Consider the following 15080-nt stretch of genomic DNA (forward strand, 5'->3'; position numbering starts at 1 on the left):
TGGTCCCACATATGAATTTTTATTAAAAAAAACCCTACAAATATATAACTTTCAAAATGAGTACCACACCACTACGTATATTAAACTACAAAAGACTTCATCAGAAATAATTTTTAAAGGATTATTTATTTTATGTATATGAGTACACTGTAGCTGTCTTCAGACACACCAGAAGAGGGCATCAGATCCCATTACAGATGGTTGTGAGCCACCATGTGCTTGCTGGGAATTGAACTCAGGACCTCTGGAAGAGCAAGCAGCCAGTGCTCTTAACTGATGAGCCAACTCTCCAGCCCCAGAAATAAGTTATGGAACCAGATTTTATTTATAAATTCATTATCCATCTCTCTAGGAAATAAAGGCAAGGACTCACATAAACAAAGAAACAAACAAACAAACAAACCCTGAACCCTAAGCCTACTCCCAAACATCCTTTTCCAAACAGATCATTTTTGTCTGTGCTCTGCCATTGGCCCCGCTGTTACAGAAGCAAAGCGGCCCAGGCGGATATATCGTTCAGTCAGGAAAGCAGGTGCTTGCAAGCGTAAGCACCTGAGTTGAGTTGAGCTCCAGAACTCACTCAAAATACCAGGAAGGGTGACACAGAGTTGCAATTCCCGCACTGAGGAGGCAGAAACCAGAGGATCCCTCGGGGCTAACTGGCCAGCCAGTCTAGCCCAGTTGATGAGCTCCAGGCTAATAAAAAAAAAAAAAAAACTATCTCAAAGGAGGTAGATGACGACATTCATACAAATGAATGACACCTGAGATTTTCCTCCAGCACCTACACACACATATACATACAAGAGTACACACACACCACATACACAAACACACACATACACACACACACACACACACACACACACACACACACACACACACGCAGGACCATGAAAGGCAGCCTGGTTCCAGGTTGAACAAAGGTTAGAAACCCCAGTGACCCTGAAGGGACTGCAGGCATTTTGCCACGCTCCTGGACACTAGGCTCCTGGCAGAAGGCCATAGCCCTCCATAGACGTGTCCTTCAGTCATGTAAGGGCAATGCCCCAAGCCCCTCTGTAGGTAGAAGATGTGACCACAGATCACATAGCCTCAAGACAGAGCTCCATTTTAATGAGGTAACTAAAGGCCTGGAGACAGCCAATTAAGCTTTCCTTCCCAGACACTTCTCCGTGTAAAAGGTTATTTAACATCAGGCCCGCCCTTTCCGCCATGACAATAAATGTCTTAAGACCATGGACTGTCTCTTTTCACCAGCATCCGAGGGACCGAGCCAGAGCTCCCCTCTTTCCCCCTCTGCCCCGGGCTAGATCCAGCCCTCAGACCCCCCACTGTGTTCTCGCTCTTCCACAGCTCCCAGCTGTGCCTGGGTGCCCAAGAGCCCGGGAACCAGACATCTCCGGCCCCCCTGCAGGCCCGGAACTCCGAGCCAGCTCCTGCAGTCCCAAGGACCTTAGACTGTCCTTCTTACCCCTGGAGCGGTGTTCCGAAGCTTCCAACACCTGCCCGGCAAACGGCAGTGGCTGGGGTCAGTGCAGTCAAACTTTCCGTGTCCCACCTCCCTGAGCGGCCTGAGCCCTGTAGCAGAGCAAACACGGGACTCCCAGTAATCCTACACACACACACACACACACACACACAGAGAGAGAGAGAGAGAGAGAGAGAGGCATAAAGTAAAGGTTATCCAAGTGGTGCATAACTCATCTCTGCATTGGACAGTAGAGATACGAAGATCAATAGTTGAAAGTGAGCCTTGGCCTACATGAAATCTTGTCTCAAATAAAAAAATAAAAAAAATAAAACAACAAAAAGAAAGAACAGTGACCATGCCCCCCCCCAAAAAAAAAGTTTGTATCACGGGCCAGAAGAAAAGGAGAAGTCAAGGCCAGCTCAGCATTACCCATCAACTGTCATTAACAATTAGCAGGAAACACATGTGGCTCTTTCAATGTGTGATCTAAACATTGACGTTAATACTGCGACCACACTCAATACAACCTAAAATAGAACACACACACAAACTCTGGGGAAATCTAGGCCAGCAGTGTTTTCAAGGGACAAAGGAGTTATCTGCCCTACTTTATTTTTTATTCCTAACAGCCTTTTCAAAAAAAGCCACATAGAAGGGGAGCTGCAATACACGTCAGACCCACCTATTAATTTTCCTCTGAATCTCTCTCTTTCTCCAACAAATGACATGGATGGTGAGTACTTTGCCTAAGCCTATATCAAAGCATGAATTAATTGCCCTTTAAATTTTTTTCTGATTTAAGCATATAATAGTCATTATTCTCTAGAGGAAGATGTATATATGTGCACGTATGTATGTGTTAGTATGTATGTATGTACATTCTGTTGTATAGCTTTTTTTTTTTTTCGTTTTTTGAGACAGGGTTTCTCTGTGTAGCCCTGGCTGTCCTGGAACTCACTCTTTAGACCAGGCTGGCCTGGAACTCAGAAATCTGCGTGTCTCTGCCTCCCAACTGCTTGGATCAAAGGTGTGCGCCACCACTGCCCGACTTGTATAACGTTTTTTTTTAAAGATTTATTTATTTATTGTATGTAAGTACACTGTAGCTGTCTTCAGACACACCAGAAGAGGGCGTCAGATCTCATTACTGATGGTTGTGAGCCACCATGTGGTTGCTGGGATTTGAACTCCGGACCTTTGGAAGAGCAGTCGGGTACTCTTACCCACTGAGCCATCTCACCAGCCCATAGCATTTTTATACTAACAGAAAAACTCCTTGCAGGAGAAAGAGGGGACTCATGATACTCAGGATGTAAAAAAAAAAAAAAAAAAAAAAAAACCACAAGTCCAGAAAAACTGTAATTTCCAAGCTGAGAGCTGCAAGATATACCAGGCCTATACCAGGCCGGTCACCAGTGCTCTCCAAATAAACAATTGCTAGGGAGGAGACGGAGACTCTTGGAGGGCTCTAGGGGCTTTCGCCAGACTTACACCCACCTGCCTCCGGTCAAGGCTAGGCCAAGTTCCATTCTCCACTCACTGGAATCTTCTTGAGTAAAAAATTCTCAGAATGTACTGACTGATGTCACTGGACCCTCGGGAAAGTCCCAGTAGAGTTCCAATGCAGGCCATGCTTGCTAGCCGATAGAGTTAACCTTGCTGACGTAACCTGTGTCTCTGTGATGTAAAAACTGCTTGTAATAGCCATTTAGGGTCGCCTTCTTGTCACTCACCTCAAGGGACCGATTGAGGGTTGACCCTGGAAAATAAACCTCTTGCTTTTGCATTGATCTGTGTCCCAGTGTCTCACTAGGGGGCATCGCAAAGTAAGTACCATTGACCGAGGGTTGGGGGGGAGGTCTTACATTTGGGAGCTTCATCCAGGATTCGAGGAGACTCCCCTAGTGACCACCCACTAGACTTATTGGAGGGAAAAAGACCAAGCACGACAGCAGGCGCTTATTCATAAGCGTTTGTCTGTCTGTGTCCGTTTCTCTGTCTTTTGCTTTCACTTTTGGCTCGAAAGCACAGTGTATTGGCTGGAAAGCCTCTGGTCTGCTGCGGTCAATGGCGGCAGGCAAACGTGCCTCTGACCCTGGGGAATCTGGAGGACGCTTCAGGCCCCACCCCCACCCCCGGAGGGAGTTGGGATGACTCTGCTCCTTTTGGAAGCAGCAAGACACAGCATTAGTGGAAGCCGACCAAGTCTTGCTATAACCTGGTTTCTACACCCATGGCAGGGGCGAGAACTGTCTGTATAACCTGGTTTCTGTGCCTGTGGCAGGGGCGAACTGTCTGTGTGTTGATTGTCTTTTTCTGTGTTCTTGGACTTGGACTGACGTTATTTTTGGACATAAAACAGACTGAATCTACCCGGTTAAACATCCTAGTTAACCACTGGAGGGAAGTTAGGGAAAGAGGAGAAAACTTGTCAGTAGTAGGAGAAGTTAGTTACTCTCTGCTTCTCTGAATGGCCCAACTTCGGAGTAAGGTGGTCACCCGTAGGGACTTGCAGGTGATCAAAGCAGTAGAGGAGAGAGTCTTTAGGCCAGGATCCCTCAGGAATCCAGACCAAGTGCCCTATATAGTTACCTGGAAGAATCTCATGGAGGGCTCCCCTTACCCCCATGGATAAAAGGGTCTTTCCCTAAGACCCACCTGGCAGGTTCTGGCTGTCAGGGAAAAGGAAGCACGGGAGGAGGGATCCGGACCTGAGAAGAAGTCGATCCTCCAAGACCCTTCAACAGTGGACCTTTTGCTCCAAGACCTTTCTCCTCCATATTCCCCTACCCTTGCCCCCCATGGCCCCACCAGTGCCAGAACCAGTCCCAGGATCCTCAGTCCATAAGGGTGCTATTGCACCCCCATTTACCAGAGGGAGGAGTGGGAGGAGATCCCCCCCAACTGGTCCTGCTATGGGGACCCAAAGTCTGAGAACTACCTCCCCTGATACCACAGTGGCTCTCCCACCTCTAGACAAGAGCAATCAGGCTATGCAATATTGGCACCTCTCTTCTGCCAACTTGTACAACTGGAAGGCCCAACATCCCCCTCCTTTTAGATAACCCCAAGGGGCTGATTAATCTCTTTGAGACTGTTTTATTTATTTATCAGCCCACCTGGGATGATATCCAACAACTCATGAGAGTGATCCTCACGACCGACCGAAGAGTGAGAGAGGATAATACAGGAAGCCAGAAAGAATGGCCTTCAGACACGGGGGCACCATCGATTGACCAGGCTGTCATCAACAGTGGGTTTCCCCTGACTAGACCTGGCTGGGACTTTAATACAGCAGAAGATAAGGGGCACCTGAAGGTCTACCATCAGGCTTTGTTGGCAGATCTCAAGGGGGCCACACAATGACCCACCAATTTGACCAAGGTACATGAGGTTACGCAGGGACCAGATGAGTCACTCTCAGCCTTTCTAGAGCAGCTCATGGAGGCATTCTTCCAATATACACCCTATGACCCCAGCAGTGAGAAGCACAAAGCTACTGTGACTATGGCTTTTATAGACCAGGCTAGTAGAGGTAGCGGGAAAAGGCTTCAGAGGCTAGAGGAACTGCAGGATAAATCACTGAGGGATTTAGTGCAGGTTGCTGAGAAAGTCTACTGTAACAGGGAGACAGAGGAGGAGAAGGAGCAGAGAGAGAAAGAGAAAGAGAAAGAGAAAGAGAAAGAGAAAGAGAAAGAGAAAGAGAAAGGAAGAGGATGAAAGGGAGATGAAAAAAAAGAAAGGTAACAGAAAAGGAATTTACAGAGAATCGTGGATACAGTAGTCCGGGAATGCAGAGAAGAGAGACTCCAACCAAAAGAGAGACAGAAACCCCCTTGAAAAGACCTGGTGTGCATATTGCAAAGAGAAGGGCCACTGGACTCAAGAGTGAGCTAACAAATGGAATCCAGGGGTAGGAAATCCCAGGCCTTGGAAAAAGTAGCCCCAGACGGCGAAGATGTTAGTTAGCCCTGGGAGAAGACAGTGACTAGGGGGGATGAGGTTTGGACCCCTCCTCAAAGCAAGGGTAACTCTGGGAGTGGAGGGGAAACCCACTCAATTCTTGGTGGACACGGGCTCAACACTCGGTCCTCCTCCAAGCGGATGGCTCCATTACCAAGAAAAGATCTTGGGTCCAAAGAACACTGGCACCAAAATGTATTCATGGACTGCCCACTAGACCTAGGGATGGGCTGGGTATCCCATTCATTTATGGCCATTCCAGACTATCCCTACCCTCTGTTGGGGTGAGACTTACTCTCCAAATGGGGGCCCAGATACACTTCCTGCCTGACAACTAACTGGCCCAAAAGTAGAGCCCATGGATGGAGGAAAGACCTTTCCAACAGACCCCTGCTGGGAGCTGAGGCTACCTGCTTTACAGACAGGAGCAGTTTTCTCCATGAAGGTCAGAGACGAGCGGGTACTGCTGTGGTAGATGGCACAAATGGCACCTGGGTTGAACCATTTACCCCCCCCCAGCATATCGGTGCAGAAAGCGGAGCTAATTGCCCTCACCAAAGCCTTGGAATTTGGGGCCCGCAAGAAAATTAACATCTACACGGATAGCAGGTTTGCCTTTGCCACAGCCCATGTCCACGGGGCTATCTATATACCAAGAGAGAGGACTGCTCACATCAGAGGGGAAAGAAATAAAAATCAAGCAAGAAATCTTGGCTCTCTTGGATGCCCTGATGAAGTCAGCAATTGTATTATTCACTGCCCAGGATATCAGAAAGGAAGAGACTCAGTGGCCTGAGGCAATAACCAGGCAGATCACGTGGCTCGAAAAGTGGCTATGCAGGAGCTTATGCCAGTTATGGGCCTGCAAGAGACACCTGCTGGGGAATGGGACCGGACTAAGGGGTGGCCTCACTTCAAATACACGGAAGAAGTAAGGCCTCAGATTGCTAGCCACCTTACCAGCTATTACCTAGAGAAGGACAATGGTGCACACATGAAGGGAGAACTATACTCCCCAAAAAGCAAGCAAAAGATTTACTTGGCCAAATGCATAGATGGACTACTCATTTAGGGGATATGCTCATCCAAGCAGTCAAGGGATCTAATGTATATATAATGGACCTCAGGGTTTTAGCCAGAGATTCAGTAGAGCAGTGTAAGGTGTGCCAGCAAGTGAATGCTTACGTGGCCAAGAGTAAACAGGGCAAAAGACCTAGAAGAGAACAGCCTGGAGTATATTGGCAGGTCAATTTTACAGAAGTTAAGCCAGGAAAATATGGTTGCAAATACCTCCTAGTGTTTGTGGATACTTTCTCTGGATGGGTTGAGGCTTTTCCCACCAAGCAGAAAACAGCTACTGTGGTAGCCAAGAAGATTATTAGAAGAAAAATTTCCAGAGGTTTGGCGAGCCCAAGGTAATGGGACCAGATAATGTTCCTGCTTTTGTCTCTAAGGTAAATCAGGGATTGGCAGAGGTATTGGGGACTAATTGGAAGCTCCATTGTGGGTACTGTCCCCAGAGCTCAGGGCAGGGAGAGAGAATGAACAGAACCCTAAGAGAGACCTTAACTAAATTGTCCTTGGAGACTGGCACTAACTGGGTGGTGTTCCTTCCCCTGTCCTGAGCCCAGAACACCCCTACCATTTTAACCTGATCACTTTTGAGATCATGTAAGGGACCCCCCCCCCCATTCCCTTAACCCTTGCTCTTGAGCCCCCTCCCCAGAGTGACTTTTCAGGCTGACAAGGATCTTATGTCTTTATTGCAAGCTTTCCAGATCAGCCACCAGGAATCGTGGCCTAAACTTAGTGCCCTGTATAACACAGGTACCCCAGAGGTTCCACTCGAGTACCGAGTACATCGTGCTGAAAACTTGGAAGCAAACTGGAAAGGGTCATTTCTGGTGGTGTTGACCACCCCAACCTCCATTAAAGTGGATGGAGTAACTTCCTGGGTTCATGTAACTCCCGTCAGATCAGCACCTATGCCTGACACCAACTGGATAGCAGCCAGACACCCGAGCAGTCCCCTCAGGCTCAAGATCACCTTCTGCAAGGCCAGAGAGACCATGAGATGACTAAGGTGTATCTTCCTTCCTGCTCTGAGCCTCAGCACCTCCCACAACCCTTCCAAAGTGACTTGGCAAGTACTCTCAGCCACTGGGGATGTAGCTTGGTCCACTACAGTGGAACACTCACTTTATACCTGGTGGCCAGACCTTGTCTTTGATCTCTGTAAGTTACTGGCTGGCTTGGACTCCTGGGGCACCCACTTTTTCTGTGCTACCTAGGGGTGTGAAACAACACATTCTAGAGACCATTCCCTGGGGTTGGTGGGGGAGGGGGAGTTAAGGATTCCATGGCCTCGGTGAGGGAAGGACTAGCCAAGTGAAAGAGAGAAAGAGAACAGAGTCAGGGCAGGTTCTTGGTTTAACTCCTCCCTTGGTTAACCACCCTCATATCCACCTTGTTAGGACCCCTAATTGTTCTCCTGCTATTGATTACCTTTGAACCCTGCTTACTAAACAAGCTTATAGCCTTCATAAACAAGAGACTAGGAGCAGTGTGGCTGATGGTCCTGCACCAACAATATGAGACCCTGAGGACAGGACCTGAAGAATGAATTAGTTACCCAAGACCCCTGAGCATAGCTCCAGGATTGGAGCTTCTACAAGAAAAATGGAGGGGGCTGGTGAGATGGCTCAGCGTGTAAGAGCACCCGACTGATCTTCTGAAGGTCCTGAGTTCAAATCCCAGCAACCACATGGTGGCTCACAACCATCCATAAGGAGATCTGACTCCCTCTTCTGGAGTGTCTGAGGACAGCTACAGTATACTTACATAATAAATAAATAAATAAATAAATAAATAAATCGTAAAAAAAGAGAAACCTTTGACTGAAGCAGGTTAATATAAAGTGGCCAATTAAGTAAATAAAGACCGAATAACACACTCTAAAAAAAAATGGAGGAATGAGGGACCCTAAGGGCTTTCCTAAGGTTTACGCCCACCTGCCTCGGGTCAAGACTAGGCCAAGTTCCATTCTACACTCACAGGACACTCTTCAGTAAAAAATTCTCAGAATCTGATAGTCACCTGGCCCTTGGGAAAGTCCCAGATAGAGTTCAATGTGTGTCATGCTTACTAGCTAATAGATTTAAAGGTCAACATGCTCAGCTAATAAGTTTGAACTGTAACCTTGCTGATGTAACCTGTGTCCCTAAAAAGTATAAAAACTCCTTTTAATAGTCATTTTGGGGCCGGGCGTGGTGGCACACGCCTTTAATCTCAGCACTTGGGAGGCAGAGACAGGTGGATTTCTGAGTTCGAGGCCAGCCTGGTCTACAAAGTGAGTTCCAGGACAGACAGGGCTATACAGAGAAACCCTGTCTCGAAAACCAAAAAAAAACCCCAAAAACCAAAAACCAAACAAACAAAAAATAAACCACACACACACACACACAAAACAAAAACAATAGTCATTTGGGGTTGCCTTCTTGTCACTCCCCTCAAGGGACCGATTGAGGGTTGACCCTGATTCACCAGAAAATAAACCTGTTACTTTTGTATCGATCTGTGTCTCAGTGCCTCACTTGGGGGGCATCTCGAAGTAAGTACCACTGACCAAGGGTTGAGGTCCTTCACTCTTACACGTCACACTGCCTAGAGAAGCCTGGGCTGCCTAAGAGGATGCTGCTGGCACCTGTAGAGTTACCTGCAAGCTGTGCAGAAAGTTCCAGGGCTGGAGTTCTTGGACTGTCACCTATGTTGAGATGAGTCTTTTAGTGAGGCAGTGGCTTCTGAGTCATTTGTGCTCCTGCAAGTCATCAGGTTGGTGCTTAACATCTCTCACCTCTGGCCACCTGGAATTCACTGCTCCAGCTGTACAAAAATGTCTGCAATTTAGGAAGGACCATTGTCTTTTCTGTTTGGATAGAAACTGTAAAGTGGACATGGTAGTATATGCTTAACCCTAGCACATGGGAGGCAGAGGCAGAGGCAGAGGCAGAGGCAGAGGCAGAGGCAGAGGCAGAGGCAGAGAGGCAGAGGCAGAGAGGCAGAGGCAGAGAGGCAGAGGCAGAGAGGCAGAGGCAGAGGCAGAGGCAGAGGCAGAGGCAGAGGCAGAGGCAGAGGCAGAGGCAGAGGCAGAGAGGCAGAGGCAGAGAGGCAGAGGCAGAGAGGCAGAGGCAGAGAGGCAGAGGCAGAGAGGCAGAGGCAGAGAGGCAGAGAGGCAGAGGCAGAGAGGCAGAGGCAGAGAGGCAGAGGCAGAGAGGCAGAGAGGCAGAGGCAGAGAGGCAGAGGCAGAGGCAGAGGCAGAGAGGCAGAGGCAGAGAGGCAGAGGCAGAGAGGCAGGCAGAGGCAGAGAGGCAGAGGCAGAGGCAGAGGCAGAGGCAGAGGCAGAGGCAGAGGCAGAGAGGCAGAGGCAGAGAGGCAGAGGCAGAGAGGCAGAGGCAGAGAGGCAGAGGCAGAGAGGCAGAGGCAGAGAGGCAGAGAGGCAGAGGCAGAGAGGCAGAGGCAGAGGCAGAGGCAGAGAGGCAGAGAGGCAGAGGCAGAGAGGCAGAGGCAGAGAGGCAGAGGCAGAGGCAGAGGCAGAGGCAGAGGCAGAGGCAGAGGCAGGTGGATCTCTGCTGGGTCCAGCATGGCCTTAGTGGGAACAGAAGGACAGGTTCCTACCCCTTGGGCCGGGCCAGTAGGCATGGATCTCCACAAGTATCGAGGGCTGCTACAGGCATAAGGCTTGGCTGTGTAAAGATGTACATATTTCACACTCCTCCTTAGAGGACTGTTCTCCCTGTTAATGTTAGTGACTCCATGATAATCAGAGACAGCACAAGTCCAGGAGACAAAGGTGTGGCTAATGTCTCAGCAAAATGGTAAACACTGGGACTTTCAGGACAGCCCTTAAGACTTTGAAAAAGAACTCAAAAACACAGGTTCAATATATATAATTTCTCAGCTATGAAAATATAATGATGCAATGTGAATCATGAGGGGCTTCATGAATCTAAAGGAACAAAGGCAGCTGCACTCAGAGCCAGCCTTGTCAGGAAGACACAAAGGCAGGCAGATTCCTGAGTTAAAGGTCAGCCTGAGACACACTGAGTCATTTTCTACCTCCCAAGGGAGGTAGAAATGTTAATTACAGGGCAGGGTCCCTCCCAGGTAGTTAGCATCTGTGCTCAACAGAGGCAGGCAGATCTCTGAGTTCTTTTGCAATGTTAAAAGAAAATGTGTGCTTGCTGTCTCCTAAGAGTTAAGGGGCTGGAGTCCCAGGATGCTGATACAGAGGTTAATCAAAAGGGAACCTGGAGTAAATGACTGAGTTGATATGTAAATAAAACCTGGGCTTTTGGTCTGCAAGAGCTGAGCTAGCACAAAGCAATAGTAGTTCTTAGAACTGAGAAGAGAAGAGAACTGAGAAGAGCTGAGTACCTGGAGATGTCTGGAGAGCAAAAACATCTCTTCAAGCTTTTATCACACACACACACACACACACACACACACACACACACACACACACACACACACACACACAGAGAGAGAGAGAGAGAGAGAGAGAGAGAGAGAGAGAGAGAGAGAGAGATCTGGAAAGCCAGCTATCAAAGCAAAACCTAGACTAGCAGCTTATACCCATGATTCCACGATTTGAGTTCGAGTGGTTTCTTTTTCCGCTGCTCCCAAACACCTCTTCTTCCTGGCTCTCCAAGCTAAGGCTGGTCTTTGGCAGGTAGTGCCCAGAACTAGGACAGAGACCGGGTAGATAAGAATATTGGGCACATTCGGTTTGGGATGGATTTCACTTAGAGTGTCTCGAACCCTCGGTGTGAGATTGTGCTTGGCAAAGGAATGAAGATTTGGTAGATAAAAATAGGTCAAGCAAATTCAAAAGGTAGAGAAATGTATATTAAGTCTTGAAATGGGCTGTTAGTGCATAAGGTAAGATGCACACAAGTCTTTTGCAGGATTTCTTTGAGTTTATACAGAAAGTTAGTCCGTGGTTCCCTGAAGAAGAATCACTGAGCCCTGGTACCTGGTGCAAGGTCGGTAAAGACAGCTGTGCAAGTGGGTTCAAACCCAAGAAGATGACAAAATGCCTGAGCATATGCTTCTAGTGGAACACAACTAAGCAAACCTTAAAAACAGAGACAATTCAGCTGGGCGTGGTGGCGCACGCCTTTAATCCCAGCACTCGGGAGGCAGAGGCAGGCGGATTTCGGAGTTCGAGGCCAGCCTGGTCTACACGGTGAGTTCCAGGACAGCCAGGGCTACACAGAGAAACCCTGTCTCGAAAAAACAGAAACAAAACAAACAAAAAAGAAAACAAAGCAGAGACGATTGATGACCTGCCTCACTGTAGTTCGGCCTTGGTCAAATTGGTTTCAGTAAAGTCAACTAGCTCTGATTTGATTTGTTTGGGGGGAAGCGAAGCCACCATCATTACCGCGCCCCCTACCCACAACTTGCTGAAGGTTTTACAAGCAAATTGTACTGTTGCTGAAAGTAAAACTGAATCAGAAGACAAACCGCCATATCTCCGCGGTGCTTTAATAGCAGAAGAGGAGGTCGTTAAATATCATAAAGAGGCATGGACTCCTCTCTTGACAAGCACTGCTCGGAAAATCAAGGTTAGAAGGACACGGAAAACTGAAAAACAGTTTCATAAGAGGTTGGGAGATGCAGCCCGAGAGGCCGACCAACTGGGCGATTTTCCGTTTCGATGTTTTCCAGTCGCATGCATTCCATGCTGGTGAGGATGGTGGTCAGCAGACATGGGAAGCAGTTCCCTATAAATTACTGAAGGAACTTAAGGAATCCACCTCGAAATATGGCCTTATGTCTTCTTATGTAATGTCCTTGCTTGATAGTATGGACACATATTGGTTGACACCCCAGGACTGGCAGCAGGTAACAAGGGCTTGTCTCTCAGGAGGACAGTTTTTGTTGTGGAAAACAGAGTATGTGCAGGAGGTCAGAAAAGAATTATTCTCAAAAAATATGGAGGCTACATATCAAGCATTGGCTGGAACAGAGGCATTTTGGACCCTAAGGCACAATTAAGAATATCAAAAGAAAAATTGGTGGCTATCTCAAATCTTGCTATTACTGCCTGGAGGAAGTTACCCTCTTCTGGGTCACAAACCTTGGCTTTGGCAGACACCCGCCAGGGTGGAGAAGAGCCTTATGCTGATTCTGTGGCCTGTCTAACAGATGCAGTCACAAAAATAATTCTTAATGAAGAGGCAGCAGGTGTCTTGTTGAGGCAATTAGCTTATGAAAATGCTAATAAAGCCTGCAGAGACCTGCTAGACCTGCAAGGCATTCTGGACATATACCAGATCTTGTCTGCCTCTGTGCACACTGGCCGGCAATGGCAGCAGCTTTCCAGGGGCTTTCCCCATTTCAAAAAGGAGGATCTAAAAAAATAAAGGTCCAAGCATTGGCCTTTGTTTCAAGTGTGGACAGCCTAGGCACAGAGGCTACCGGTGCCCTCCTGGGTAAAGGGGAAATGGACCAGTGCGGAGTGCTATGGGCTGAGCAGGCGCTGCCCCTCCAGCTACAGAAAGGTTACCATTGGCAGAGAGAATGTGGGTGGAAATATCACAAAAATGCTAGGCCATTCCCTCCCCATTAAAGGGAATTTTTCTCAGCAGTGCAACTTTCAGGGGGCCCAGACCCAGGCCCCTTAAATAATGAGGGCCAGCATGAATCCTTATGTTCCAGTCAACGAAGGATGTCAGCCTATGTTGGGCCACCCCAGGGATCCCCAGGGATCCCAGAACTAGACTTCAGTTCCACCGCCTCAGTCATATTAACTCCTTATTCTCCACCAGGGATCATGCCCACTGGGGTACATGATCCTTTGCCCATGGGCATGATGGGACTAATCTTAGAAGCTCTACCTCCTTACAAGGGATAAAGAATGCATGTAATTCCATGAGTTATCGATTCTGATTACACAGGAGAAATAAAAATCATGTTACAGGTGCCCACAAAAATGTACAGGTTCATGCAGGACAAAGGTTTGCTCAAATGCTGTTGTTGCCAAGGGTCAGTCAATACAAACTCAGGCCAGAGAAGAGGAAAGCTTTGGCTCAAGTAATCTAGTGTTTTGAGTGGAAGAAGTAAAGAAAAACAGACATTTTAAGGTGATAACAATAAATGGAAAAGTTATCAAAATCCTTTTGCATACCGGAGCAAATGTCTCTTGCATAACTGGCAAAGACTGGCCTGCAAATTGGCCCACCATATATACATATACATACATAGTATATGGTGTGAGATATGCCTCCAAAGTTGCTCAAAGCATGGCCACTTTGCATTGGGAAGAACAGGAAAATAGAGGAACCTTCCAGTCTTATATAATACTTTCTCTACCCTTTACACTCTGGGAAAGAGACTTGCTTGGTCAAATGGGAACTTGTCTGCTGATAGATCCTGTCATGCAACAGATGGGAAAGATGGGCTTTGATCCTCATAGAGGACTTGGCAAAAGGCCCCAGGTCATGCTTATGGCCATTGAGCCACCTATGGCCCTGACAGCAGAGTGCCACCAGGCATGTCTGCCTTTTCTTTTCCTGATCTTTTCCAGGATTTGCAGAGAGTGACACAACCTGCCACCCACCAATCTGTGGTGACATGTAGTCAAGGGGACATACGTGCAGGGAAGAGGGACCTGCCAGCCAGACACTAAAGCCACTGAAGCAAGAGGCTGGAGCAGGCTGTGGCAGAGGAGCAGGATTCCTCCTCCTCCCTAGGCCAAACACAGATGAGATCTGCGAGGCAAGGACCCACCAGGCAGAGAAAACTGGGTGCAATCTTGCTTATGAGAGCTTGGAATAACAAAGCTCACCCAAAACTTAAATTTCATGCTTCTTTTTCTAAAATTTGTTTAACTGTTTGTTCTTTCTTCATAACAGGAACACCTGAAACAACGTTCATGCCTTTTAACCCAAAACTGCTTAAAAATTTTCAATTCGTTTAAAAATTCTTTAGAGCTTCAGAAAATCATATCTGAGAGAAAATGTGTGAAGGTAGAAGAAAGTGATTGAGGTTGATAATGCAAGTTATGAAGGATAGAGGATGTGAATAAACCTTAGATCGTTGTAGGAAAGGGATTTATCTTTTTTTTTTTTAAACTTAGAGATTCTTATAGACTTCAAGGAATCCACTCAAATCTACCTTCCTCAGGTCAAACCAAGTAAGTTAATAACCATTATTTAATCCTTAATTAGTAAAATAACCCTATCTACTTAAACCAGTTTCTTTTTCACAGACAAGCTGTTACTTCCTGTCCCAGACACATAATTAACGTGGTATCTTCTTCCTTAGCTAGTTCAGCTTCCTTCAGCAGGTGAATAAAATACCTCAGTTTCCCCCTTTGCTTTCCTTTATGCTACACTGGTGAATTCTCACTTACCTTTAAGGTCCAAGGGCCTTCCAGGGCCAAGATTCTCTAACATCCTTGCTTCTTTTCTAGTCCTATAACAACGGAGTGAAAGACCCACAACGTGAGGACTCCCCCACGTTCTGACTCAGGAGAGGCGACACCCCAAAATCACCAACGAGAAAACGGTCTTGTTGCAAATTGCAAGAGGATTTTTATTCAAGAGCGCTCTCGGGCCCACGGTCATACACCACGCAG

At 47.4% G+C, this 15080-nt stretch overlaps 1 long non-coding RNA gene across 1 annotated transcript; it reads right to left on the minus strand.

Annotated features, from left to right (window-relative positions):
• Nucleotides 1–302: 302 nt before the first annotated feature.
• Nucleotides 303–9317, minus strand: Gm39546. Its single transcript, XR_878290.2, has 3 exons — nt 9153–9317; nt 1475–1615; nt 303–696 (listed from the first exon to the last, which is right to left on the minus strand). It is a non-coding gene; the product is annotated as a predicted gene, 39546 (long non-coding RNA).
• Nucleotides 9318–15080: the final 5763 nt, after the last annotated feature.

This window comes from Mus musculus, chromosome X (assembly GCF_000001635.26).
Source record: "Mus musculus strain C57BL/6J chromosome X, GRCm38.p6 C57BL/6J".
NCBI classification, from domain to species: Eukaryota; Metazoa; Chordata; class Mammalia; order Rodentia; family Muridae; genus Mus; species Mus musculus.